Here is a 26969-nt window from a genome sequence, read left to right on the forward strand (position 1 = left end):
TTGATTTTTGTCAAAGCCAGTTAATTTCAAAATTATAATTTTTGACCAAAGTTAAAAAATTTTGTTTGAAAAAATATATACATTTTTTCTTTGCTTAAAGGAGTACATTTTTAATTTCATTTCTAATTTCGCTATTACGTTTTATTTTATTATACATTCCCTTTTCTTTAGTTTGATTTGATAAAGCATTGTATTAACAAGCCTACATAGCTGGGCGCATATGTGAAGGCAGATTTTTTAGTGGATAGTCTTCTCTATACATTTCAAAAGAAAAATCAATCGTATAAATGAAACTGACCGTCACATATGTTCGAGACAACCTTGTGCCATTCGTAAGATAACTAAAATTATTTTCCTCAAGTACCACATACAAAGTGTGTAGTACGCTGCATTCATTGACAAACTCATTTCTTTAAACATTAGCAGTTTTACAATAAATTGTTAAGTTCTGCAAGCGTTAGAACATTAGAAGTATTTGTGCTGCCTTTCATCGCTGATCCGGCTTCTTCTCGCTATCTTCAATAGTTTGACAATCTTTCCTCTTATTAGACCCACTCAACAAACATACGTTATCTCCTCTGGATTCTTTCTTTTCTTGGCAGAACGTACATTAGCTTTTTATCTTCTGTTTTTATAAATATTTTCATAACAATGTCAAATGTTTACACTATTTTTACCCCCAAATATGTAACCATTACATGCATTATATTGAACCAAAGCGTATCTGCATTGTTACGCTTTCATCACAGAAAAAAAATCTTAGTAAAAAAATAATAAAACCTAAAAAAGAAAAAAATAATTTATTATAATGTAAAAAATTATATTGTGATTCATTATGCGTTGTCACCATCCAAACAAAACAAATGGAGAAGTGGATAAACTCTAGCGGCAAAAATCATTTCTGCAATTAGAGAGGGCCAAACTCAGAGAAGCGGTAGGACTACTAACCGGTCACTGGCACCTAAGAAAACATCTACACAACATGGGTAAACACAACGATGATCCCATCTGCAGATTATGTAATGAGGAGGAGGAAACAGCCATCCATATCATCTTCGAATGCGAAGCAACAGTTCAATGGAGATTGAACCTAACATATGGAAAAAACTTAGGGAATCAAATTGCAGCAGCGACAGAAATTGACCTGAATGACCTGATTTTTCTAAGGAAAAGGATTTAGTCTATTGCACTGAACTAAGGAACTAGGAAGTAATAAGCCAAAAGGCTGCAGTGCCTGGGGAGCGCAAACCCCGCTTCCCTTTCCTTTTTACCATACTATACCATACCATGCGTTACCACCTGAACAGCGTTCAAATACTGAAGAAGGGAGAAGTATGTGAGGACATCATGTTGCAGGGAAAGACAGGTATTAAGAGTCTTGACCAAATTGAGGATGGTTCTTCTAGGTCACAATAAGTCGTTATTATCCGAGTGGTATTGCTGTTAACTACAAATTATAGTCACTACTGCAATAAAGGTTGTTAATACACTTTTGAACGGGTTCTTATCTAAAGAACTTACCCTGTGCATAATGCATCTCAAGCACACCACAAAGGAGCAGTCCTCTGAGACGAGCCATACACAGGTTTTATAGTCAGTCACATCATACCTTAACCCTGTAGCTCGCATTTGGAGATAAACCAGCCAAGAGCTCGGAGTTGACTTAGATTCAGTTTGATCAGTATTAAAAGAGGAATCTGTCATAGTTCCATCTGTTGAATTGAACCAAGAGGTTTCATGGTGAAATATCTATTTCAAATTTTTTGACCTTTCTTTGTATTTTAACAAATGCACAAACATTTACCCTTTTCGTTATGGCCTTTTATAAAAAATGGTGAGATATTCTTCTTTAAAAAAAATATTCTGAATGATGAAATAGACCGAAACTAGCGGTACACCTTTTTCGACGTAGAATGGTTTCGACGATCTCTTTCTGAGCTGCAATAACGAAATATAAAGGCAAAGGCATTCACTCAGTCAGAAGAAGCCGGTGCGAGGGGTTATAAAAAATCCACTAATGTGACTTCTGATATGGGCCCTAATGTCTTTGGGGAGCCGCAAGGTAACAAATCCTCAAATGGAGTGGGTTCGGCGGCCGCACCCGCCCACGCCGCCCTCGGCCAAACAAAACCACCCCCGCAGGCCCCAAGGGGCAATTAAACGATGCCGCGGATTTAATAATCAATTCATTCAATTTGTTCACAATTATGAACGATTTATGTAATTGATATTTCAGAAAACACTTCAATATACCTCATTTTATTCATGAAAATTATTGTAATATCTTTCTAACCAACAAAAATATTGGTTTTGTTATGCTATTAAAATTATTCTTTTGCTTTTCTTTCCACCTCTCTTGTTTCAAAAATGTTTAATAATTTAGTTTGGACCTGTCTATTCTCGTTGGTTTGGTGGCAATTCGTCATCTTCGGTGGGTTTATGATAGGCAGATTCTCGAAGTCGACCAAAAATACATGTTAAAACTTCACTATGTTTATAACACGTCTTAATTTTCGTTACAACCCTTTTTTATCTGCAAAACATCGCTGGTTTTGTCTGGGTGAATTTCACCATCTTCACTTCTGAGTCTACATATACAACACTGGTGTTGTCTCAGACTTGATTCGCCTTTTCAGTTGGCCTTTTCATTAGAGGATCAAGATGTTTAGATTCGATAGAGTCGACAAAACTCTCAACATCTACACGGCAAACAAACACATGGAGCTCTGAAGATGATCTCAATAAAGATCGAAACGTTGGCACGATAACGAAAATGTTTTTCTAAAACCTACGTCACACCAGACCGCATTTCACGACCTCCCAATAATCAAGTAACGGTGATTAAACACCACACACGCAGTGTCGACAAACTTCATGTTTTCAACAATTTCCTAAGAATTTTGTGTCTAAATAATCTTTACGCTGCCCAAGAAGGCCAAAATAAAGTTTCATCAAATCACTGACCTTACAACCATCGCTCACAATCTTTACGTTATTAAATGTATACACATACATACACTTTTAAACGAGGTTTCACTATTCACTTTCCGCTCCTGTTGATACGCACAACCACAAAAATATTGCACAATTTGACAGAGGGGTTCTTTTTTTCGCAAAAGCAGTACCAGGCAAAACTAAAGACAAAATGATCATTTTCTTAAGGTTGCAGAAGATTATAAAGCCCAGTCTTTCGCCCTTCTAACGTAAATAAAAAAAAGTCAGGTTGGAATGTGTATGTAAAAAAATGATAAATAAACTATCAACTATCTCTGTCCACTAAAATACAAGTTAATTTTGGCAGATATAAAGTTTGGTTAACTATGATAACTTTCATGTCTATATACCTAGTTTTATGTGTAACTCTTAAATTTGATTATTAGATTTGTGCAAAATTAATGCAGGTTTTGAAAATGTGGCTTATTTTCGCAGGTGCTTGTCATGTAAACAAAGCTAAATCCTCAAGTCTAATTTGGTACGATTCACATTATAAATTCCAACTTACAAGGATTAATCTTTCCCATAATTATAGTTTTTTTCCTTTTCTTTTGTCTTACACAATTTAAATTTGTGAGATTTCTCTCTTGTTATGAACCAGTCATTCGATCGATACAGATCATTCTTATATTCTTATCTTAGCTGGTTTTGTATCAGATTTGGTCTAAACTTCGCCGTCTTCAGTTCTATGTAATATATAGAGATNACAGCTTAGACAATCTTCATGTTTTCAACAGTTTCCGAAAAAGTGTCCCAATCCTCCTAACGCCTGACCTTCCGCCAATTCTATTTTTTTTTTCTCTCTCTATCTCTCCCGAATGAAATGTCTAAATGAGCCAACTGTCCTGGATTTCCGAAGGTTGTTTTCCATTGCAATTCTCTCGGGGCGGGGAAAAAACCTCCTCCGTAATACCGCGATGAATCGAAGCGTGAATAAGGCGAGTGTTAAATCGTCTGCGGTCGGCGAGAAGGTCTTTAGAAGCGAACCCGATCTGAGGCTAACACAATTCGACACGAGCAGAAGTTCGTCAAGGAAAAAATTAAACTCTAACGAAATCCACGAAAAAACTAGTTTATAGGAAAACACGAATTGCATCTGTTTGTCATCCTGTGACACAACAATGGGGAAATTATGAAAAAAAAGAAGTTACTGTTGTTGGTAAAGCATAAGAAACACCAAATGGCACAATCATATGTTAGCCCAGGACTAAATAAATTTGTTTATTTTCATTGAGCAAAAAGTCTGTGAATCATGTGGTTTTCATCCTATCGGTGATGTTTGGGTCTGTCAGGTATTAGTACTAACAAAAAACATAATAATTTCGAAATCCACCAAGGTACAGGTTCATTAGAAGAATTCTAAAAGTAAAATAGTACTTATTTATAAAGTTAGTTGTCGAACTATTTGGACAAATGTATCTTACGGATAGTAGCTATGACACACGACTAGTTCATAATTTATTTTCGCGTTTATGAACGCTATGGTCTCCGTCTTGTTTGGATAGATAATGATTTTAAGTTTAATTTTATTTAGTTATTTAATTAAACATTTGATAACATATTAGAAATAAAAAAAACAATGAAAAATTATATCTAAATACAAATAAAAAAAGAGGAACTACTAGTTAATATTCACTTCCATGTTAATCGCATTCACTGTCACTTAATATGTCGACTAGTTTCGCTTCAGTGTTTCTTCAGAGGATTACTTGGGAGGTTGCGAGATGAAAGGTTTCTGTCATGATGGTTTGTGTAGCAGAATAATATGGATATCGTTTATGAAATTTCTTGAAGCAGTGTTCGCTACTTCAAGGAAATATTGGATATTAAGTTCGTCGTATAAAATTGGCTGTATCGAAAGGAGCATGGTCCATGGATTTTTGATTGTAGGTACTCGATATGCTGGAGTTGGAGATTGGAACGTTGAAACCCGTTTGATGCGGTATGTCTAAATGGGTCTTAAAATAGTAGTATAAATGAGGCGTTTATTTTGTAGAGTCAGTTTTGATAGTTTTCAGCAATCTTTTAAGAAAACTGTTTAGTTCTTGTCTCTTTTGAGTGGCGTGTGAGGATCCCGTATACGTTTGTCAGTGTATAGCCCAAGGTAGCGGACTACATTAGCTTGAGGGGGAGGGATACTATGTAGTAGATAGGAGCAGTGGTTATTCTCCAAAGGGAGAAAGTGCACATTTTTATATGTTTATTGTCATCTTCCATCGCTTGAACCACTGTTCGAGGAAAGTGACATTGGTTTGCAGGTTTCTGGTTGAGATGACAGGATCTTGATGAGAGCAAAGGCTGGCGGTACATCCGCATGGTAAGGATAGTTTCAGAAATGGTAAGAATGTTTGCGTATAACTGTATAGAGGATGGATAGATGGATAGATGCTGACCGGTTGTACTCTTGCATCTTGGCACCAGTCGGCTGATAGACCTGGGCCTCTGACGACTTGAAAGTATCTTTCAGTTAGGCAGGATTTTAGGAACAGGTGGTATATAAAAGGGAAGACTTTGTAAAGCTTCCCGGAGTACCATACCCGATCGAAGGCTCGCGATCCTTCTAGGAATACTCCTTTTGCTCAAGATCGGTAGTGATTGTGGATACAACCGATGGCACTGCTGGATAGTGTATTGAGAACGTCTGATGACCAGGAATAAACTTACAGGATGGAGAGAATATGGTTAAACAGTTTTTCTAGGATTTTGCCCATTATAAGCAACTGACTTATTAGATCATTAATCATTTGGATGAGGGAAAATTTCAACCAAAATGGAAATTATTTAGTTCGTAGGTAAGGAGTGTAATGATAGGTGAGGAAAACTGCAGCTTTTTAGGTAGGTGTTTACGGGTTTTTGCAGTGATAGGTCCAAACCTGAAGCTTTGAGAGATATATGGCTTATGGTGTAGGATACTTCATTGGGTGTGAATGGTCTTGGTAAAAAGGAGAGAGGTAGAGGAGATATTAGGTCCTGGTCTGGTACTAAGGAATCGGGATCATTCAGGCCAAGGTGAGGAGTGAAAACGCCAGAAAGATAAGAGTCGAATAAGTCTAATTTTTCTTCGTCGGATGTTTCCCAAGAGCAATCTCGACGAAGAGGAGAAGGAGCAGATTTATAGGATAGGATCTGTTGTCCGAAGAAATTTATCCTCCGTAGCTAGTGAACGTGTGTATTCTTAGAATCGTTGTCGCCTCAAGGATATGATGTTAACTTCATGTTAAGCCGAGAATACACTTACCAGACGCAAATCCAAAGTCCATTTTTCCGTAAGATTGTATTAATCCCGTGCGCGCTACTACTTACGCTACGCTACTCTATGCTCTGCGATCCGCACTGTCCAGATTTTCGTCGGGTAGCATCGAGTACAGCCGAACACAAACGAACCGAACACTCATATTTTTATTCACATTACTAACTGTATTATTGTCGTTAAATTAATTACTAAATACTTATTTTAATATAAACCAAATTAACCGAGATCAAAAATTCATGTTTTTATTTTTTATTTTTTATTTATTTTAATGGTTTGGTAGAAAATTGATCAAAACACCGGATTAATTATGATGGTTAGGAAGAAAATTTATCAAAACACCGCAATAACTTTATTTAACACAATTAAGTTTAACAAACAGTTTATTACATGGTTGTGGTCATAAAATTTAACTAACAATTTATTACATGATTGTGCTCATAAAATTTAACTAACAATTTATTACAAGGTTTAGCTCAAAATAATGCATTACGAACAAAAGAGGCGTTGCGATTGCGATACTGATTATTGTGATACACGCTGGATGACTGTACGTGACGAGTGCTTGACGTCGCGTAGCACACCCTACCCAAACCTGACAAGTCGTGGGGTAGCGACGCATAGCGTTGCATCGGGTAAGACTGTTCCCCGCTTAAGCCGTTTAGAACCTTGTGTTACCTGTGAATCTGCAAGAAAAGTCGAGTTCCCATTACCAAGACTAAAAATTGTTTATATTTTATGTATAGAATTATTGTTCTAACTAATTATATTTTTATTCATGTTTGATATTAACGAATTAGGTTTCCTTTTTAATTTGATTATAGGGAACTTTCAGGACAACACAACTTTCCGGCAACAATCATTTCTGTAAATTTGTTACTGTTGTAAAATACTTTATTTGCTGAGCTTGGGGAAATAAACTCGAAACGAACAAAAATATAAAAAAATATATAAGTAAAAAGGTTCGGGTATTGTTCTTAAAGTTCCCTAAAATTAAATTAAGATTAATTAATTATGTAATTTGATTTATAATTACAATTAGAGTGATTAAGTAATTGACGAACTTGTGTTGAGTTATTTTTGATAACATGCCTTTATGCCTGGCAGTCAAAGCTTTATTAATTACCAGCATCTTGCACTTCAACAAATGTACAGAGATTAACTTAGTAAATTATTACTTTACGTTAATGTTTGAAAGAATTTCAGAATTAGTGAGCAATTCTTGGAAATTATAACTTGAGTTACAGTACAGGTGAATAAGGGACATTGTTAAGTTACATTGCTATATTTAATTCATTCGTTGTGATTTTGTGAACTTTTCTGATCTTCTGTTCTTTAGAAAAGTATACTTATTTGACTTATGTGTTGACGGGTCTTAAGAGACGATTACCCCTTTCCGAGCGATTTAAAGTACTCGCCTTGGCAGATTTTCTTCAAGGACCGTTTCGGAGGGTGGGAAAGGGGTTAAAGAAGAAGGAGGCGGCAATGGAGAAGGAGGGCGGCCTCCTCCCTCGTCGAATAAAGTGCCACTTCCCAAGAGTGGATTAAGGCAACTACTTTTTCTATAACCCATCCGGCCACTCTTCCCAGATATCGGCTAACTTTGTACAAGTTAAAAGTGGCCTCGATATAAATCGATATGGGAAGGTGTACAACGCGGAGAGGGAAAATTATGACTTACCGTAAATAGATCGGTCTGGGAAAAATGACTGGCGAAGTTTTGCGATTCTACTGTCTTTCCCATATTTCAGCATTGTTTACTTAACCTTAAATATATACTAAAGTACTAGTTACTACACATTTCGACACTTTGTCTCGGCAAAAGTAACAGTTTCATTAAAAAGCGAAAACAAATTTTATTTATAAGATAGAGAAAACATACTGAAAGTCGTGTACTGATCACTAAAGCTCCCTGGGGTACGGGCATATTGCCCATCCATGCATATCTGAACATCCATTTCGTATCAACTGCCATCCAAAGCCATACAAAGATTTCCACTACAGAATGACCCCGAGATACACAGGATCCAGGGATATCAAAAAACCACCTCCTTTTAACAGCTGATAGACTGAAAAGGATCGCAAGCCCCGGTCTAACACCTCAAATAGTGAAATCTACATTTTTCTTTTTTATTTCAACTTACATCATGTTTAATGTAACGATCCACCTATCATCTTCTTTAGCATCTCTCAGCATAGTTGAACGAGGAGAATATTTCTTCTCTGATTAGTTATAGTAAAGCATAGAACTGAGTAGAAGGAACACATCTATCATGTTTTTATGGACGTTTCGTACTGTAGTACTTTCAGATCAGATTAACGAACCCCATCTTAATTTAAAATTAAAGTTGTGAAATGAATTTTACCTTTCCCATCTCTAAAGGATGAACTTTTACAAAACAGTTTTCGACATGTTCGCCTTTGCTAATTTAAATTATTACTTTATTCTATGCATAACCATTTTGGGAAGAGAAGAGTACTTATGAGGGTGGATCGATTTTGTAGTCCGGAAATAAATCCTCGATACTTTCTTCGGCAATCTTACACTTGACTTTTCCCCTAAGTCATGGTGGTTTCAAGATGTAAAAAATGAAATACCGAAATAAGTACGATGCCTTCGACTATACCAATTGATTGGCACTTGTAAACCACCAAAAGGGTTTACCAAAATGGCATATATTTGAATGTATATTTGCGCTCTTTTTACGATGCTTGAACTTTGGTTAGGTCTTAGGGTCAATGGTACTCCGATTTCATTCACTCGATCAATCGCTTAGGCTAGACATTACCAATTTTCTGATTTCTTTCTTTCTCCAGTAACCCCAATAACTTATGTTCGGTTTTCTAAAAATCCACCTTCAATTTGTCGAATTTCAGAGTCAACAGCAAATGGCATTGAGACCAATTGCATTTAATAATGAAAAGGCATGCAATATTTGATTGAACGGATATTCTCAGACCCTATGGACAATGAATATTAAAAATTAAAGTAAATATTTTCTATTTGCTTTTACCTGTCATCTAAGACAATGAAATGCCAAAACGCGTCGGAGAGACGTCAGGTCAGGCAGACCAAGATGATGGATAACGGTCAAATTACAGGTTAATCACCTCCCAGACTACAAAGAGAAACGCCACAATATTTGCTATATCAGGCGCAAATATAAATTTAACATAAATAATTTAACCCATTTATAAGCACTTTTATAGCTACACTTACAACGAACATAGAAGAGAGGATGTTTTCAAACGTTTGCATGCCTTTTCTTTAAAGGCTTAGGATACATGGTCAGTTGATAAATTGGCCCTGGGCAAAGTTGTAATTCAGTATACATAAAATTTACAATTTCAAGAATCGAAGTCGTTTCTAGTGCATGGACAAAGTCGCTGACAAAAGTCACGTCACCCTCAGTAGCCGGTAATCAATCACGTTTGGTCATCATTCATTTCTCTTTTGAACGGCCTTTATTATCGTCCGTTTGAAAGGTTCTACTTGATCATTTTAAAACATTGAGCCCTATTTTTCAAATCGATTCCCTTTTATAGCATTTCTGGAGAACAGCTAAGATACACGCAATCATTTTTCTACTTCTACAAATATATTCGAATTAAAATTGTAATCATACCTATCTTTTAACTTAATCGAGCATGGTTTTATGGACTTTTGACAAGTGCACAAGATAGTCAGCTTTATAAGTAGTAAGCTTTACGACATTTCCGAAACTGATTCTTGATCAGTGTTTTATCAGAAAATGAGGCACTGGTGCTTAACTGATATCTAAACGTGTGCAAAATATAATTTCAGATACTGCTCATTATTTTGCTATTCACTTTCACTCTATTTAGTTCATTATAACAATGGTACAACTATGTAATGTAAAAAAACGGTGGCAAAATAGATCGACTGCACGGGTTGAACAAAACATTACATAAAGATATCTTTGCGATAAGAGATTCTATTTAAAAATTCTTATAAACTTCTTCATATTTTTTGCATGCCCGTGCGCATAGTTAATCAGTTCGGAATAGAATTCATGCCTTCACAATGACACACAGCGACGTGACGTTCCTCACGAATCAGGGAAAAATAGCCCTGCATTAATTAGACAGTCGGACAAACAAATAAGAACGTCGAAGGGTGTCACAGACGAGAGCCACGTGATGATTCCCAAGACCTGAAAAACATTAAGTTGCAACAGTTGGACAACCGATTAAATAACTAACGTCGAGTTATTTAGTGCTGAAAGGTTGCCACAAAGCCAGAAATATGTAGCGATGTGGGACGTCGTAAATTGGGGTCGCGTCAACCAGGTGTGCGACACCCGTCTTTGCCGGTCAACCCGCGGCTTGGGAACACCCCCAACATTTGATTTTCTTTTCCATCCCGGCTCCGGTAGAGAATCTGGTGTAAAAAGGGATGATTTGGAAATCAAAAGTCAGTCAAGACCAAAGACTCACCCGAGGTAGTCACTTCAGATTGTCCTCTGTCTATTCAGATGACTCGCCCCCAGCCGTGGAACAGTCGATCAGGGCCAGAAGCAGCAACAATCCCTGGGATTCAACAAGGGGACTCATCCAGCCAGAGCCAACGATATTGGCTGTTGCAACCCATCTAATCAAATCGACGGTCGAAAAACCGGAAAGCCGCTGGGGATGCTGTAAACGCTAATCGCGGCGAGCGTCGTTTGTGTCGCGCCGTCGCCGCTTACAATAACATAAAAAAAGTACAATATCGTTAGTATCACGAAAAGAACCCTAGGCAAGCCTGTCGAGAACAACCCCCCATGAGTGCACTCTGCTAACCTACCTCTACTAGAAACATTCAACAAGTACAAGCTAGGAAAAGCGATTTAAGTCGCAAAAACAATGAATTTGGAAGGGAACTAAACGATTCGATACTCATTCTTAGAAGTGGGGACTGACAATATGATCAGGAAATATTCTTTACAACATCCTATAAAGTTTCAACAGACTATAAAGGAGAGAAAGAACTCTGAAAAGCAAATGAAAATAGAAATTTGATTTTTTTTTAATGGATACCAGGAACTGGAGGAGTTCCCTCCTGAGCACTGCAGCTGTACAGCTTATTGTACTTTATCCCTGGCTCCATTTTTGGGGGCTCGCAACACAAGTGTGAATTTGAGCCCCCGGCGTGCCCGTGTTCTTCCATCGAAGAAACTCATTTTTGAAGGGAGTTGGGACCAAATTCAGGGTCCCTGAGCTCTGATCCCGCTCCTTCCATTGATGAGTGCTGTATCAATTAAATTAAATTGCGGTCACCGGTCCCCTTATGCGTCAGAAAAAGTCCAGAGGCGATGCTGGGGATCGAACCCACGACCGCAGGATATCGCCTTAACCACTCGGCTACCGCGGCCGCCGATATTTGATATGTAGGTCTTATAAGTAAAAGTAAGAATCTGAAAATTGCAATTTTCCTAAAATTACTGCCACTTTAGAGGGTTTAGTCTTATCGTCAAAATTGTCGTAAAAGTGAGTAAAACGCACTTCCCATATAGGTAGAACCTTGAAATTTAATAGAAAGGGTGGGCTGATATTGTAAGTATAGATATAAGAAAACAAGCAAATATTGCAATGTTCTAAAATTAGTGCAGTTTGAGGGGTAGCTGGGAGAAGGTAGTCTCATAATCAAAATTATAGGCAAAAACGTGACATTTGGTACAAAGGTAGCTTTTATATCGTAAGTAAAGGGAAAAACCTGAAACTCACAGGTTTCTTGAAACTTGTGCCGCTTTATGGAGGGGAGGGTAGTTCTAAATGCGTGCAATCATGTGCATTCATCGATTTAAAAAAAAATCAATTTTCATTAAAACCTGAGAGAGGTCACAATACAAGATAAAAGTTCTATACTCCCTCCCAAAAAAGTAAAAATGTCACCCTATCAAAGTAGTGATATTTATGTTGTGGCCAACTCCACGTCACTACTATTTTTATGAGCAACACTGTTCTTTTATTTTTATTGGTTAACTCTTGGCCAGTTTCCGAATAAAGATTAAAACATCAAGATCATGTTTGCTTCTCACACTGGGGAGGTGAGTGAAAGGAAGGGAAAGAACTCCCAAGAAAAGAAAAAAGTCCCAGACTACTCATTGCTCATTCAGAAACTGGCCAGGTGTTAACCAATAAAAATAAAACAACTGTGTTGCTCATAAAAGTACAAGTGACGAGTGGCTGGCTACAATATAGATATCACTACTTCGATTGGCTGAGGTTTTTACTTTTTTGGGAGGGAGTCTGGAACCTTTATTCTTTTCTTTTGAGGTCTCTCAGGTTATGGAATAAAAAATAACGGACTTGACCATTTTTTCACGGTTAGATTTGTTGGGATATTCTTTACAACATCCTATAAAATCTCAACAATTTACAAAGGAGAGTTAGAACTCAGGATGGCATCAGATACATTGGCATACTATTATTAAGGTGTAAATAACTACAAAACAAACGTAGGATCGGGTGTTTTTTGTACAAGCCCAAAACACGCGCAATCGATCTCATCAGGGAATTCACTTAGGTCTTTAAGCAGAAATACATGCCATCAATGCTCCTAGAAACTCTTAAAAGAGGTTACGCTCGCATAATATCCTCATAAGATGGGATATCCCAGCATCTATTAAAGTATTAGCGTACAGCAAAACTAATCAGTGTACTCATCCAAAATCTCCAAAACCTGGAGGATCACAACAACGTGATGATATCTTGGGTGAATTTGGGTAATGAAAAAGCAGACACACAGGCCAGAGGAGGATCTGCACGATCATATGGGCCATACCCGGCCATAGACCTATTCTTGGGATAACAAAACCAAATACAGAATCTTCCAACGGATTTTAAAAAAATATACATTTTTCATATTTTCTGGACATCAATATACAATCGAAATTTCCTTTTTAATTTGCCTAATATAAGTTAACAGAAAAGGCAATTTCCGGAGTTTAGTCGAAGGAATGAGTTTAAATTCCGTTGTTTATGAAAGCAGATCGGTTCGAGAGGCGTTCAAACTGTTTTGAACACGGGATAATTAAAGCCGAATTGCTTTTGGTAGCTTGTTTTTTCAGGGGAGTTGACTGTACAAAGGTTACAAAGGGCGACAAAACGAAATGAAGCCAAGCGTATTCCAGGCCATTCATCGCCCCGAAACGTCGGGTATTTATTCATACACCTGTGGATTCCGTGTCAACCGTTTCAATGCGACATCCCGACGCCGTGCCGGGCGGAACAAAAAAAAAAATGTTCCAACTTGAACTCGTTTGTCTCCGTTAATAAAACTTCCTGGACGGTAATCGTCTGTGTGCCCACCGAAACGTTTTCTGCGTTTGTCAACAAGAGCGAGAGACTGTGTGAGTGAGAGTGGCGGAGGGAGGAGAGATTACCCGGCTATCAGTTTGTATAGGAGGCCTCCCCCAAACGTATTTACATCCTACCTTACCGGCCCTTATTTGCTTCTCTGATGTTATCACTTGCAAGGGACTCTTTGGGTAAACGTTTCCATTGAAGATTAGATATTTACTACTCGATCAATATACCCTCCGCTCATAATGATATCCAACCTGGCCGGAGACCAAGCGTACAAAACGTTTTTTAATACCGCTCTCGGAAAAAGGATCACCAGTAAATTTTTTGTTTAACACATCGGGTTGGAATAGCTAATTAATTTTGATAATAATCTAGGAAATTTGTTTTATACATCTTAGATCGTCGCCCATGTAAAGGAATCAAATTTCTCTCTATGAATACCAGGTGACTAGCAGCATTAATATAATGGCTCTTATTCTTACCCATTTGAGTCAAAATAAAACAATACATAACTTGTTAGCGCTAATTTTAATGAAAATCCATTATTTTTCATGGTACCCCCTTCTAAGAATTAGGTCATTTTAACAAAGATCAATATTATGCATTACGTTTTCAAGAGTGTTTATTCCCTTTTTTTAAAATCAGTGTTAAAATTAGTTTATCCGTTAATGACTCGACTGAATTTTTTTATTGTATGGAATCTATGCCTCCATTGGAATAAACAAATTATATATGAGTTAGCAAAAAATTATTCAATATATATATTTTAATGAGAGTTCGCACCAGCAGAGGTTATATGAACACTCGGGGTGTCAGAGTTTTGTGAAATAGACCATTTATAAATACGTCGGGTTCGAATGCAGGGCCGCTGGATTCGAACCCGGGACCTTTACCGTACAGCGATGAGAGCTGTGATAACGCCTAAACCATTGCGGTCACCGACATCCCCAAAATATTTTTTAAATGTCGACAATAGACTTATGATTTTTCTTCTTGAAGGTGGGAAAATAGGACATCTCAAAAGAAACCACAACGGTTTTTATCCACAACGTTTCGGATTTATTTTAATCCTTCCTCAGGTGAGTTAACGCAATGGTTAAAACAGTGTTTGGAGTCTGAAAGACTTAAATATGTACCACACTGGCTCTTTTTTTAAATAAACTGTTATAAAATATTAATGACTGACGACCACTGTTTTAACCATTGCATTAACTCAACTGAGGAAGTATTAAAATAAATCCGAACGTTGTGGATAAAAACTGGTTTTGGTTTTTTTTTAGATGACCTATTATCCCACCTTCAAGAAGGAAAAATCATAAGTTAAACTGTTGAGGTCGAAATATAAGAAAACGTCGACAATAGAACCATTGGCCACTGCCGACGTGAATTTTCTAAGGAGGCTAATTTTTGGACTTGACGTGTGTGCGTATCGAGTTTGTGTAACAAGATTGGATCAGGCATTTGAAAAACGAATTTTGATTATTTTACGAAGATCTTTGACTGCACCGACGGTCTTTTTGGAATAGGGACGTTTGGTCGAGTGCACAACGTTTTCTAAATGAGTCGAAATCTTATATCCATAGATGTTTATATTTAAAGGAAGTTTGACAATATGTCTATCAGATGATTTCAACATTGTGAAAAAGATTTTTGTTAGCAAGAGAATAAGTTGCAATAAGATTTGATCGAATCTTCTACTTCTCAGACTGCTCAGTAATCATTAGCAAAGTTTGAACGATGACCACGATTATTTCCAAATCTCAAAGGGCTGGAAAATCAAATAGCTAGAAACATGAACTCAACATGAATTGACAGAGGTCCAGTTGCCTTTCGCTCCAGTTTTTGTTGTTGAAATCATTTTTTTTATTAATTAATACATTTAATTATTTTAATTTGGTCAACTGTGATGAAACGTGAGTGTAAATGGTAACCGGAAATNATCCCGAAAATATCCTAACCCCCCCAAAAAAAGTACAGATTGAAGTTCGCTGGAATATGGTTGAATCTTCTGTACTGTTTTACCATCCGTGTACATTTTACTCAAGTTTGTTTAAAAACAAAAAGGGAATAGGTTTCCTGTTTCAAGGTTGACCGACCAAAAACTATTAAAACTGGGTATGAAGATTCGTTCATACCTTCCATACTCGCCTGACCTTTCCCTAACGGGTTTAAAATAAATAATTTGCTCAAATTTACTGTTAACTGCCAATTTTTATAAATTGAGGATATAAATTTAATTGTTTTTTTTTTTTTTTGTGCAGTGTGAAATTGGTCTCACCAGGTTCCAATTTTAGAAGTTTTTCAAATAATTTAAAGTAAACAAGAGCAAAGCGGCTAACCGCATACTTTTCCCTCTGTCTCCTGCCTATAAACTTCACCTGTACTAGATAGATCAGGCCGATGCTTCTGTATGCGTACCCCTGCTGGAGTCTCACAGCAGGACTAATGTCGCCAGGGTGTAGATTGTGCAGGCATATATCGAAACTTCAAAATGTTGATAAAATTAAATTTTGTAATCAGTGCGAAGCTAGTACCAGTACAAATGTCAATTATTGTTTGAAGGTACATGCACAGGAGAATAAAGAACTCTTTCCTATAACATGGTCATTTTTGCTGGAGGTTTTAATCTAATTATTTTCCCGTAGTAGAAAAATAAAAACATAATATCATATAATTAATAATAATTCAGTTAGAACTTAACCGGCTGGAGGGAAGTGTGTAAATAGAAACTTCACTAAACCACTGTATTTAATGAATATATTTGTAAATAAAAATTTCCGTTCTTTTCTTGAATGTTGAGAATCACGTGTTCTGGTGTGTTTTGTCTTGGTCAATTTTCCCATCTTCCATCAGTTACGCTGTTGGACTCTCGTCTTTTACTTATATTTGGTCTGTCTCAAAACTGCAATTCCAACTAAAACTATGTATCAAACTTCTACTGAAAAGTTTCTTCACATTTCGATAAACCTTTATACACATTTCGATATAACACATAAACGATAAAACCCTAAACTCTTCATCATTTTTCAACATTTGTGTACATNATATGCGGTATATGCGGTAAATAGTGACAGTTTCACTGTCCATTACGATTTGTAGTACGTAGAGGAATCCCACGGCATTTGAAAAATACGTATTCCCTGTTTCCGCAACGACCAGGAGGTTATACAAAACACGCATGTGTGTATTCGGCACGCTATTTTGCGAATGCAAAGACTAGCATCTAGAGGCTTGGCAAATATTCGGCGGTAATCGGCATTCGGCAAATACCGCATGTCTGGAGCCGCCTTAAGGTTCGATGGCTTAAAAAATTGTAATTGCATAATTATGAAATTATGGAATATCTGAACCTTAAGGATTGGATATGTTTATACAAATTCTATGTAGAAGCTTGGAGAAATGGAAAAATACTTGTGTACGAATTTCACTTCTAAACGGTTATTTGTGTTTACATGTGCAACTTAAATAAGTGTTTCATTTTAAAAAAGCATTTTATTTAATTTAATTGGTACTATGTTTCTTTTTTATTATTATTTTATTTATAATACGTTTATTGTATTTTTTATCAGTAGTTTAATGTAAATTATAAATTAATTGCTTACATTTATATTACGACGATATCATAGTCAACTTGGCAGACGGGCTTTATGTTTATGATCAATAGTGTTTAAACAAAATTTATAGATAATTATTTCTATATTGTTTCAAAATAGAACACATTATTATTAATAAGCTAAAAATCGTAACGAGCAATTTATTGACAAAATATACAGTAGTGAGGAAAATTGATCTTTTTTTAAGATGAAATAGATGGTCACTACTATAGGTGGTTGCAAAAAATGGTACCAAACAATGAGAATATTTTGGGCTCTCTTAAAAAGGGTGTTTTCAGCTGGTCTGAAATTAATTTTAAAAATGTTTGATACGTAAAATTTTAGATTTTCAAACTTGCTCAGAAAATACACTTTCCTAAAAAAATAAACGCGAAGAAAAATTCTATCGAGTAGAAGTGTATTTTTTCACAATTCCATACGAAATGGAATACGTTAAACGGTGATTATGTTACAGAGTGGAAATAGCTCTGGATGAAATGTTTGTAAACCCACCAATGATTCTTACATGACATCGGTAACGTTTGATGGTTTGGTTTGTCAATTATTCACAGGTTACAAGGCTGGTTTAATGGACCGTAGGAATCGGTGTAATAATAGTTGCGCATTAACCGCAGCCAGCCACATCGCGGCTTACGATTTCAACACTGTCAGGCGATAGACAATTGCTCATATACCAGTCATACCGTCCTTCATGTCACATATCAGAGGAATTTATACTTACATCAGAAAACGAAACATAAATACATGACCTAGTAATTAAAATTTAGACTTGAAATATTAATCAAACTTCGATCCTTTTCAGATTGATAAAAACACTAAATGTAGATAACACTGCATAAACAATAAATAGTAAACGCGTGCCGAAATGATAAATCGAAAACAGTTTTAAGGACACGACGAGGCATAGAAGAAACCGGCATCGCCCTGGGAACAGACGTCTGAAGCAAACAAAAAGCGAGACCAACCGGATTTATCTGTAAGCATCAAATATTTAGGTTCCCATGTTTACTCACTACGTTATCGTTTGAAGGGGGACGTTTTCCTCACCGAAGTCTAGACATATTTTAGACCACACGCTATGATCAATTCAATTTTTGTTTATTTTATTGAATAAAAAAACTATTTTTAGAAATTATTTTTTTGCCATGACGCCAACCATTTAATCCGGAAACGGAAGATGTACATCCTTATCAAATTTAGTACCGCTGGCTGGCAAGCTGTGATTACTAATATAGTTTCCTGAAGTCGAAACAATTTTCCAACTTTAGTTCGTGAACGATTGTTAAGTCAAGAAGTTGCCGTGTTTACGCCGTTTTTCCGCCGAGGGGGTTTTTGCGGGCTCTCTTAGATTTCAACTGTGAGAAAGTGAGACGGTCTAACAGCCGTGAAATTAAGTGAATTAGGGTTACCTCGGTTAAACCCCTTGGGTTAGTGCGGACAATTGCATCCTCCCCGCTAGTTTTTACAGGAGAAACGACCACCCCTTTTTCCACGTTGTTCGCTTGGAGTAATAAACACTTTTCAATTTTAGTGTCAACCGTGTGAGATTCCAACCTGTAATTAAACCCCCACTCATATGTAAGATTCACTGAGAGAAAACATGTTCGAAATGATGTACAAGGTTTTACAGTAAAAATGTATACTAACGTACAATGAGTACTTTATCGTTGCAGATCAGTTTTCAAACTAATTTACTTGAAAAAAAATAAAATGTAAGATGTAATATTCGGGGTGTGCAGTAAAATGTTCCGCTGCTTTAGCACACCGGTGAGTCCTTGTCCATCAAGAAATTGGATTAGTAGGCCCGATTTCAGTGAGTGATTTTCTTCTACTGTTATAATGTACATTCGACAACTCTTTCTCCTGCTGGCCAGTGTGGCACAACAGTTTAATAGTAGGTGTGTTAATGTTTACTCTGATTGCTTGCAGAATATGCATGATACTACATATATGATGATATGATTGTACTAATCTTCTTGAAATACCCATTTAGACTGCAAAAGATCTTGCTAGGATTTGATGTTGTTTCCTACTTCTATTATTGCGTTTTGATGTTTCTTTCCTTCCAAACTTCTCTCCTTTCCCTATCTTCTACAAACCCTGGAACCCAGCAGTGAATAACTTTATTCTGCATACCTAATTTGTTTAGTACCTAATGTACGTTTTGCAATTTAGCACTATCTTTGAGGTAATGACCTATAGTGCTTTGATGGCTTTTGACTGTCTGACAAACCATATTCTTGTTTTTGTACCATTGGTTCAGGTTGAACTGAGTACATCAAGAAATTGCATGAACTTCAGCTTGAATTATACCGGTGTATTTTCCCATGGGTTCTGAGTATTTGGTTTCAGGACCCAACACGCTTTCTTGCGTTCTAGATCCATCAGTGAACAACAGATGGTGCCGGTCTCAACTCCCTCTTTCAAATTTTTTTTTGATGCTCAGATTTGTCTGGAAATTTTGCTTGAATTCAAACATCCTGTTATGCTGAAAAATGCTATGAGTATCGGATATTCTTTCATTTGGCTGTTATTATCTCTCCATATAGGTTTTAACCTTGTTTAGGTTTCGATTTAATAACGTTAATAGTAGGTTTTTCTGCTGTTATCGTATGGTGAAACGATCAATCCCAATTCTTCTCCATACCACTGTGGAATTTGTTCTTATCGCTCCAGGTATGCGAGTCTCTGTATTTTTGTGAGTTCTTTCTGTTTTGTATCTTTTACTTAAACGGCTCAGAAAATCTGCCGTATCTGAGGATAGGTCTCACCATCATGGAGTACGTCCAGAGTGTCTGGTCTACGTCCCAAGTTTTGTCCTATTATCTGTCTGCACACCTTGTCGCTTCTTAATAATGGTGCCAGTATATTCCTTACATAATATATAAAAATATAATAAATTTTAAAATCTACGATTTAAAAAACCTCATCAACTCTGATCATCCCAGTTTGCCTGTCCTCGCTGTCAAGTTTTTGAGTGAACCTGTCAAGCTGGAAAAATCTTATAGTTTGAATATTACTGTTTAAAAGCTTTTTTTACTAATAATGATATAAGGAATAATAATCTAATGTCCTCATGTAATAAACAGTGGATCTTCATCCTTAGTTACGAACTATCTACCTTAATTTCTCCCCAGTGAGAGATAATTTTGTTGAACGCTGTTCACTCTGCAACTCTTCCGAAAGCGAAGAAAGTTTTCTTTTTTTAACTTTAACTTTTTTGTAAATAAAGTTCTTTCTTCATTCATTCATACTACTTAAATTTTCGTTGAAATAGTGACAAGAATAGGTTGGATAGGATGATCACATTCGATCTATCTCAACAAATATATTATGTTTGCTATGTATAGTTGATTGGGAATCGCACAGTGAAGTTATGAGAACAGTTTCTGGTTAAATAATTTAGCATGTTAACATAGAACATTTTACAATCATTGAACAAATTTGTTATAATTCATGTGAACCAATTATAGTTCGTGGTCCGAGTGGCCAATTAACTTTTATCAAATAATTAATATTTATGAAAGGTATTGGTTGAGATAAAAAAGTCAGCGTCACAAGCGGGATTCGAAAAATTGATTGAAAAACGGCAAAAAGGAGAGAGTTAGATAGGAAGTTGGTGTCCGAGCGGATCGAAGTCGCGATAGTCCAAGTGGTAGAGCAGCGGCGTGTTTAGCCGAAGGTCGTGTGTTCGAATCCCGCTCGTGACGCTGAATTTTTAATCTCAACCATTGATATGCGGAGTATGTTTCAATGCTTAGCATAATAAAGTACATACTTCGCCTGCAGATCCGATTGTGTGATACTGTATCAATATTCCCTCAGTAGATTGTTTAAGCTAATATAATTTGGGACCATGTTTTATTTTATACATTCTTCTTTATTCAACATTTTAAACTTTCTTTCGGAAAAAAGTTAGCCAATTTCTAAGAAAATATGAATATGTTGTTTGTAAACCTGCGTAGCGCGTAAGTTTAGTACAGTTGCAAAACTCAAAATTGTCGTTTTCATTTTACTGTTTTTAAAAATATTTTGACCACAATAAAATTGCTAGAAAAAAACATAAATTTATCAGTAAAAAGTATATTATAGATTTCGTTTTTGAATAATGTTACAACTTTAGCTGAGAATATAAACAAACATAACTATAACTGCAATATTTTTACAGTCTTATTTTTTGTCTATTTATTTATTTTTTAATTGATCATTCTAGTCACTGTTTATTTTAAATCACGAAAAAACGCATTAAACATTCTTGTTCAATTTAACTTAAATCCAAGTCCATGTAGTGCAAAGTGAATGTGTGCATTACGAGCAATGTTTATTGTCTTCCGGTCTTACGAAGTAGTAGTTTGCCCGAAAGAAAAGTATAACAAACAATGGAAAAAAGAAATAGAGTTCATAAAGCCAGAGACTTTATGAGGAACGGCAATAGAAGAGGACCACTCGCATCTGTTGTACCAGAATCACCACTGACCATATAATATGCTTAAAATTGAAACAAAATAATTATGTGGAGAAAGGACAAGTCATGTGGTTTTAGTATAATTATACGAAAAAAGGAAACAAAAATCTGCCTATTGCTCAGAAGAGGAGGTATTGTCGATGATCATGGTGCTCTCCACTGATCCATTAAATTACCTGAAGAAACCGAGTAAAAACTGAAAAACTCGCCAACCCTGACATGAAGAGGCAGAGAAATCCTAATTAGGAAATTTTAACCTCTTTGTTAAAATGATTGTTCTACTCACAAACTGGCATTGCGCTGATCCGGATTTTCAACTTTAAGTGCTCACTATCTGACTGCAAGTACATCTACGTTGTCTAGTTTTCCGCGAAGATTTAAACAAGACTTGCAAATCTATCAAATTTTAGATTACTTGCAGAGTTTGATGATCATGATAATGAGTAGAATACACTATTCAAATAGAGAAGTTATATATTCACTCCAATCCTTAGTATTTTTTATTTCTTTGTAGATATTGGGCTCCTGGTGGTATTGCCTATACCTCATTTTTTAGCTTCTGACTTTTTATTAGCCTCCATGGCTATGATAGTAACTCTTTATGGGACCGCGGTGGTCGAGTGGTTAGGGTGTCCCACTCGTATTTGTCACCCTATCAGTTCTGGGTTCGAATCCCGGCATAGCCCATGGATTTTTAATCGTGAATAATATGGGAATGTATGTGGTTTTACCTTCGACCGCGACACCCAACGGGTAGTTGGATGTTAAGCCCTTATGTAAGATAGGAATTGCTTTACTTTCGTACATCAATAACTTTGACTGGTTGCGCTTTTCTTTGCCAGTGGATAGAAACATTCTTATTAAGCCAACAGAAAGCGGGGAACACACCCGATGCAACGCTACGCGACGTGACCTGACGTTTCCCGACGCCTCGTCTCGTTTTGGTAGGGTGCGAACATCTGTTCGGCATCAAAGCCATGCCACGTACAGTCACACAGCGCGTATCACAACTCACTATCACAATCGCAACGCCTCTTTGCATTATTTTGAGTAAAACCATGTAATAAATTGTTAGTTAAATTCAAACGTTTTAAATAAAGTTATTCCGGTATTGTTATAACTTTTTCTGCCAAACTATGACAATTAAATAATTTTTATAAAAACTCATGAATTTTTGATGTCATGTTAAAGTGTTAGTTAAATTGAATGAGCAAAACCATGTAATAAAGTGTTAGTTAAATTTTGTGAGCACAACCATATCATAAATTGTTAGTTAAATTTTATGAGCACAATCATGTCATAAATTGTTAGTTAAATTTTATGAGCACAACCATGTAATAACTTGTTAGTTAAATTTTATGAACACAACCATATAATAAATTGTTAGTTAAATTTTATGAGCACAACCATGTAATAAATTGTTAGTTACATTTATGAGCAAAACTAAGTAACAAGTTGTTAGTAACATTCATTCTATCCGTATTCCGGTGTTTTGACAAATTTTCTCCCAAACCATAAAAATTAATTTTTTTAAATAAAAACTAATCTATTTTTGATCTCATTTAATTTGGTTTATGTTAAAATAAATATGTTGTAATGTACATAACGACAATAAAACATATAGCTTGAAATAAAAATATGAGTGTGCGGTTCTTTTGTCTTCGACTGTACTCGATGTTACTCGACGAAAATCTGGTCAGTGGGGGGTCGCAGAGCGTAGAGTAGGGTAGCGTTGCATGGCATCGGGCAGATATGCACGGGGATAATACAGCCTTATGGAAAATTGGACATTGGATTTGCATCGGGTAGTGTTACGTTGGGTGTTTTCCCCACTAACGTATATGTAATGCGGGTTCCTGGGCTTGTTGGTAGAACGAACTATTCTCTATATACTGCCACACGCAATTTTGTCAAATCCTTACCAAGTCGTCAATATGCAGCTAACAGGCCCGTAAATATCATATTTTCCGGCTTTGGTATAGTTATAATTTTGACTTTTTGAGGATGGTTAGAACATTCACATTACCTTCACTCTTCGTAAAATGATCTCCCGCCCTGTTTTCTTAAACAATATTCCCCTCCCAAATGCGGACAAGGTGCGGTACCTCGGACGGTACATCGACAAACGCCTGACGTGGAATCCTCACACACGACTGAAACGTCAGGAGGTTATGACACGATTTAGAGCTCTTGCACGACTTCTTGACAAACGATGTAATTTACCTCTCAAAAACAAAAGGCTGCTTAGTATAGTTAAGCCGATTTGGACTTACGGACTGGAAGTGTGGGGTTCAGCTAATCATTCCTTCATCCACCGCATTCAAACTGCCCATTCTATAATACTACGAAAAATACTAGATGTTCCATTTTATATATCGAACCAAACTACACATACAGATTTACATATTCCTTTGGTACAAGATGAAATACATTTCCGTTACCGTAAATTTCATAAAAACCTCCCAACTAACATAAACCAGCACATCAGAAACCTCGCATCCCGACGAATCCTCTCAAACCCTGTCCGCCGACTAAAGAGACAATGGCCGCGAGATGTCCTAGGAAGTGATGGTGATGACAGTGAAAGTGATAATGACACACGTATCAATTGAACAAACAATATTATTGTAACATTGGAGTAATGCGAGTGGGTGTTTTCTCCACTCTTGGTTTTAATTTTGTCTTGTTTTAATTACCTTGCTCACTGTTACTTATTACCTACTTTAAGGTAGTTGTATTTACCACAAATTAAAAAAAAAGACTTTTTGAGGATTTTTTGATGTATTTTGTTTGTCTCTATCCTGGAGTATGAAATTTAACCTGGCCTACTTGGCAATTCCCTCTTTTTTTTAAGGCAGTTGGACTTTTCCTGAAGGTTTCCTGTCCTGCTGGTTCTGTTTAAGAACCCTTGCATATACCCTGGAGTATCGGCCTGTTGATAACTTTGTCTTGTGTAATCTATTTTTTCTACCAATTAACTCATATAGTTCTACAACTGACTTTTAACTTAACTATAACACGATCATTTCTCAAGTGAGGCTAGACGCTTCGCTATCAACTAAACTTCACCCTCAGCAACACAAATGAATTTTAAAGGTGGGTGAAATTAATTCATTTTTATCTTTTCAATTAAGAATTAATCATTGTAGTATTATTTGTTTGGTATAAAATTTTAGAAAAATATGTAAAGAATTGTGATTATGGGACTTTCGATTCAAGTAAATCGCATTCTTTCCTTCCCACCCTGAGTTTATTCAACTATTGTTTCACTTATAGCAATTTTTTGCGAAACACGTCAGACTTTTTATTGAATTATCCACAGAGTGAAAGCAGTGTAAAAAGAAATGGTAAGGGGTTTTTTCCGTTCCGATTGGAATGTGAGTTAGGAGAAAGAGCGTTTGTGGTTATAGTCAGTCATTGGTAGGTGCGTTGAGGGTTTTTGGGCCGGGCCGACCGCCGTTTGAAACAGTTGAGAGCGACTTGGCCGCTCAATTGGCTCCGTGTACAAAGCTCAGTTCCCCGTGAAATTGATTTGGGATAAGAGGCGGCCCCCGCCCCCCAAGGCTTACCTTTCCGCCTCCGTCCCCAATTGTCAACCGCCGCTGCCCCATCCAAACAGACCTCCACGCCTTTCTGTATTACAAACCTACTTTATACTATTCTTGAACTGTATTTCATATAAATCCCAACAATACTCTCATTGTTAATTTATAACATAAAATTATTTAAATTGGCCGACTTAAACTTAATAGACTTATCTTATAAGTATTACCTAATTGTGCGTGCGCGCGCGCGCGCGCGCGTGTGTGTGTGTGTGTGTGTGTGTGTGTGTGTGTGTGTGTGTGTGTGTGTGTGTGTGAAACCTCGGATCGCCGCGTATCGATAGGTTCAATCTAGTCCAAATTGATTTCTCATCTTCCAATTATTTGTGCTTCACGCCTATTGAAAGCCAAAATTAAACGCAAAAGTGTGAAGTTCATTATTATATTCTACACCAACCTTTCGCGTCAAATTTTTACCTTGATTTCTACGTTTGAAACGATTTGTAAGTTAGTTGAAACATCATCATAATTCAGTTGTCATTTTCTTTCTACTATAAAACTATATTTCCTCTATATTGTAACTATTTTTGTGTGGTGATTAGTAACCGTTAGTCGATGATTATTCAGAAATCGTGAGATGCGGTCTAGTGTTATGTAGGTAACACGACACGCAAAAATGGCACAATTACACAGAAAACAAACACTTTGAGTGAGTAGAAATACTTTGATTGAAGATAGAAAATATATTTTGTATTGTATAAATTCACTTTTTTCCACATCATACATGTATTTGTTAAATTTAAACAATGTTTGTAAATCCCAGGCTCTGAAGATGATCTCAATGAAGATCGAAACGTTGGCACGATAAAGAAAATGTTTTTCTGAAACCTACATCATACCAGACCGCAACTCACGATTTCTGAATAATCATTATAACTATCTGTACAATTTGAGAAAATCAAAAATGTTTTATTCATACGATCATTTAAGTTCGCCTGGACTTTCATTAAGATGATGTTTCAACTAACCTATAAATCCTTCACCCCGAAGGATTTATAGGTTAGTTGAAACATCATCTTAATTCAGTTGTCATTTTCTTTATACTATAAAACGTTATTTCCTCCATTTTATAACTATTGGTACAATTTAATAAATTCAAAAAATTTTTATTCATATAATCAGTTAAGTTCACTTGGACTTTCACCCCGAAGGATTTGTAGGTTAGTTGAAACATCATCTTAATTCAGTTGTCATTTTCTTTCTACTATAAAACTATATTTTCTCCATACTATATCTATTTCTACAATTTCATAAATTCAAAAATGCTTTATTCATATAATCGGTTGTCACTTGGACTTTCACCCCGAATGATTTGTAGGTTAATCGAAACATCATCTTAATTCAGTTGTCAATTTCTTTCTATGTACTATGAAACTTTATTTCCTCCATATTATATCTATTTGTACAATTTAATTGTAAATTCTCTTGGACTTTTAAACATCAACTTAATCGATTATAATTGGTATAATCAGTTAAGGTTTTATCTCAACTAATACCTTACATAAAGATTAATTAATTGAAAGTTTTGTCAATCGGACCACGAAATCTAATGGATTTAATAATCAGTTAAGTTCACTTGGACTTTCACCCCTTCCAGGACTGTTATAGCTTTATTTTTGGTTTTATCAATCGCCACGCGCAGCATTGCGGAAAAATTAACGTTTAAAATGCTAAGAAAAGAAGAGGGTATTTACGATCTTACTGGACATTTCTGTATTCGAATTAACACGAGT

At 36.2% G+C, this 26969-nt stretch overlaps 1 protein-coding gene across 5 annotated transcripts in view; it reads left to right on the forward strand.

Annotated features, from left to right (window-relative positions):
* The window catches only part of LOC106662035 (LIM domain only protein 3-like), a 156785-nt gene that overhangs the window by 90054 nt on the left and 39762 nt on the right, over positions 1–26969 (forward strand). The gene's annotated exons all lie outside the window — the stretch shown is intronic.

The sequence above is a fragment of the Cimex lectularius genome, unplaced genomic scaffold (genome assembly GCF_000648675.2).
Source record: "Cimex lectularius strain Harlan isolate CLEC.00 unplaced genomic scaffold, Clec_2.1 scaffold268, whole genome shotgun sequence".
NCBI classification, from domain to species: Eukaryota; Metazoa; Arthropoda; class Insecta; order Hemiptera; family Cimicidae; genus Cimex; species Cimex lectularius.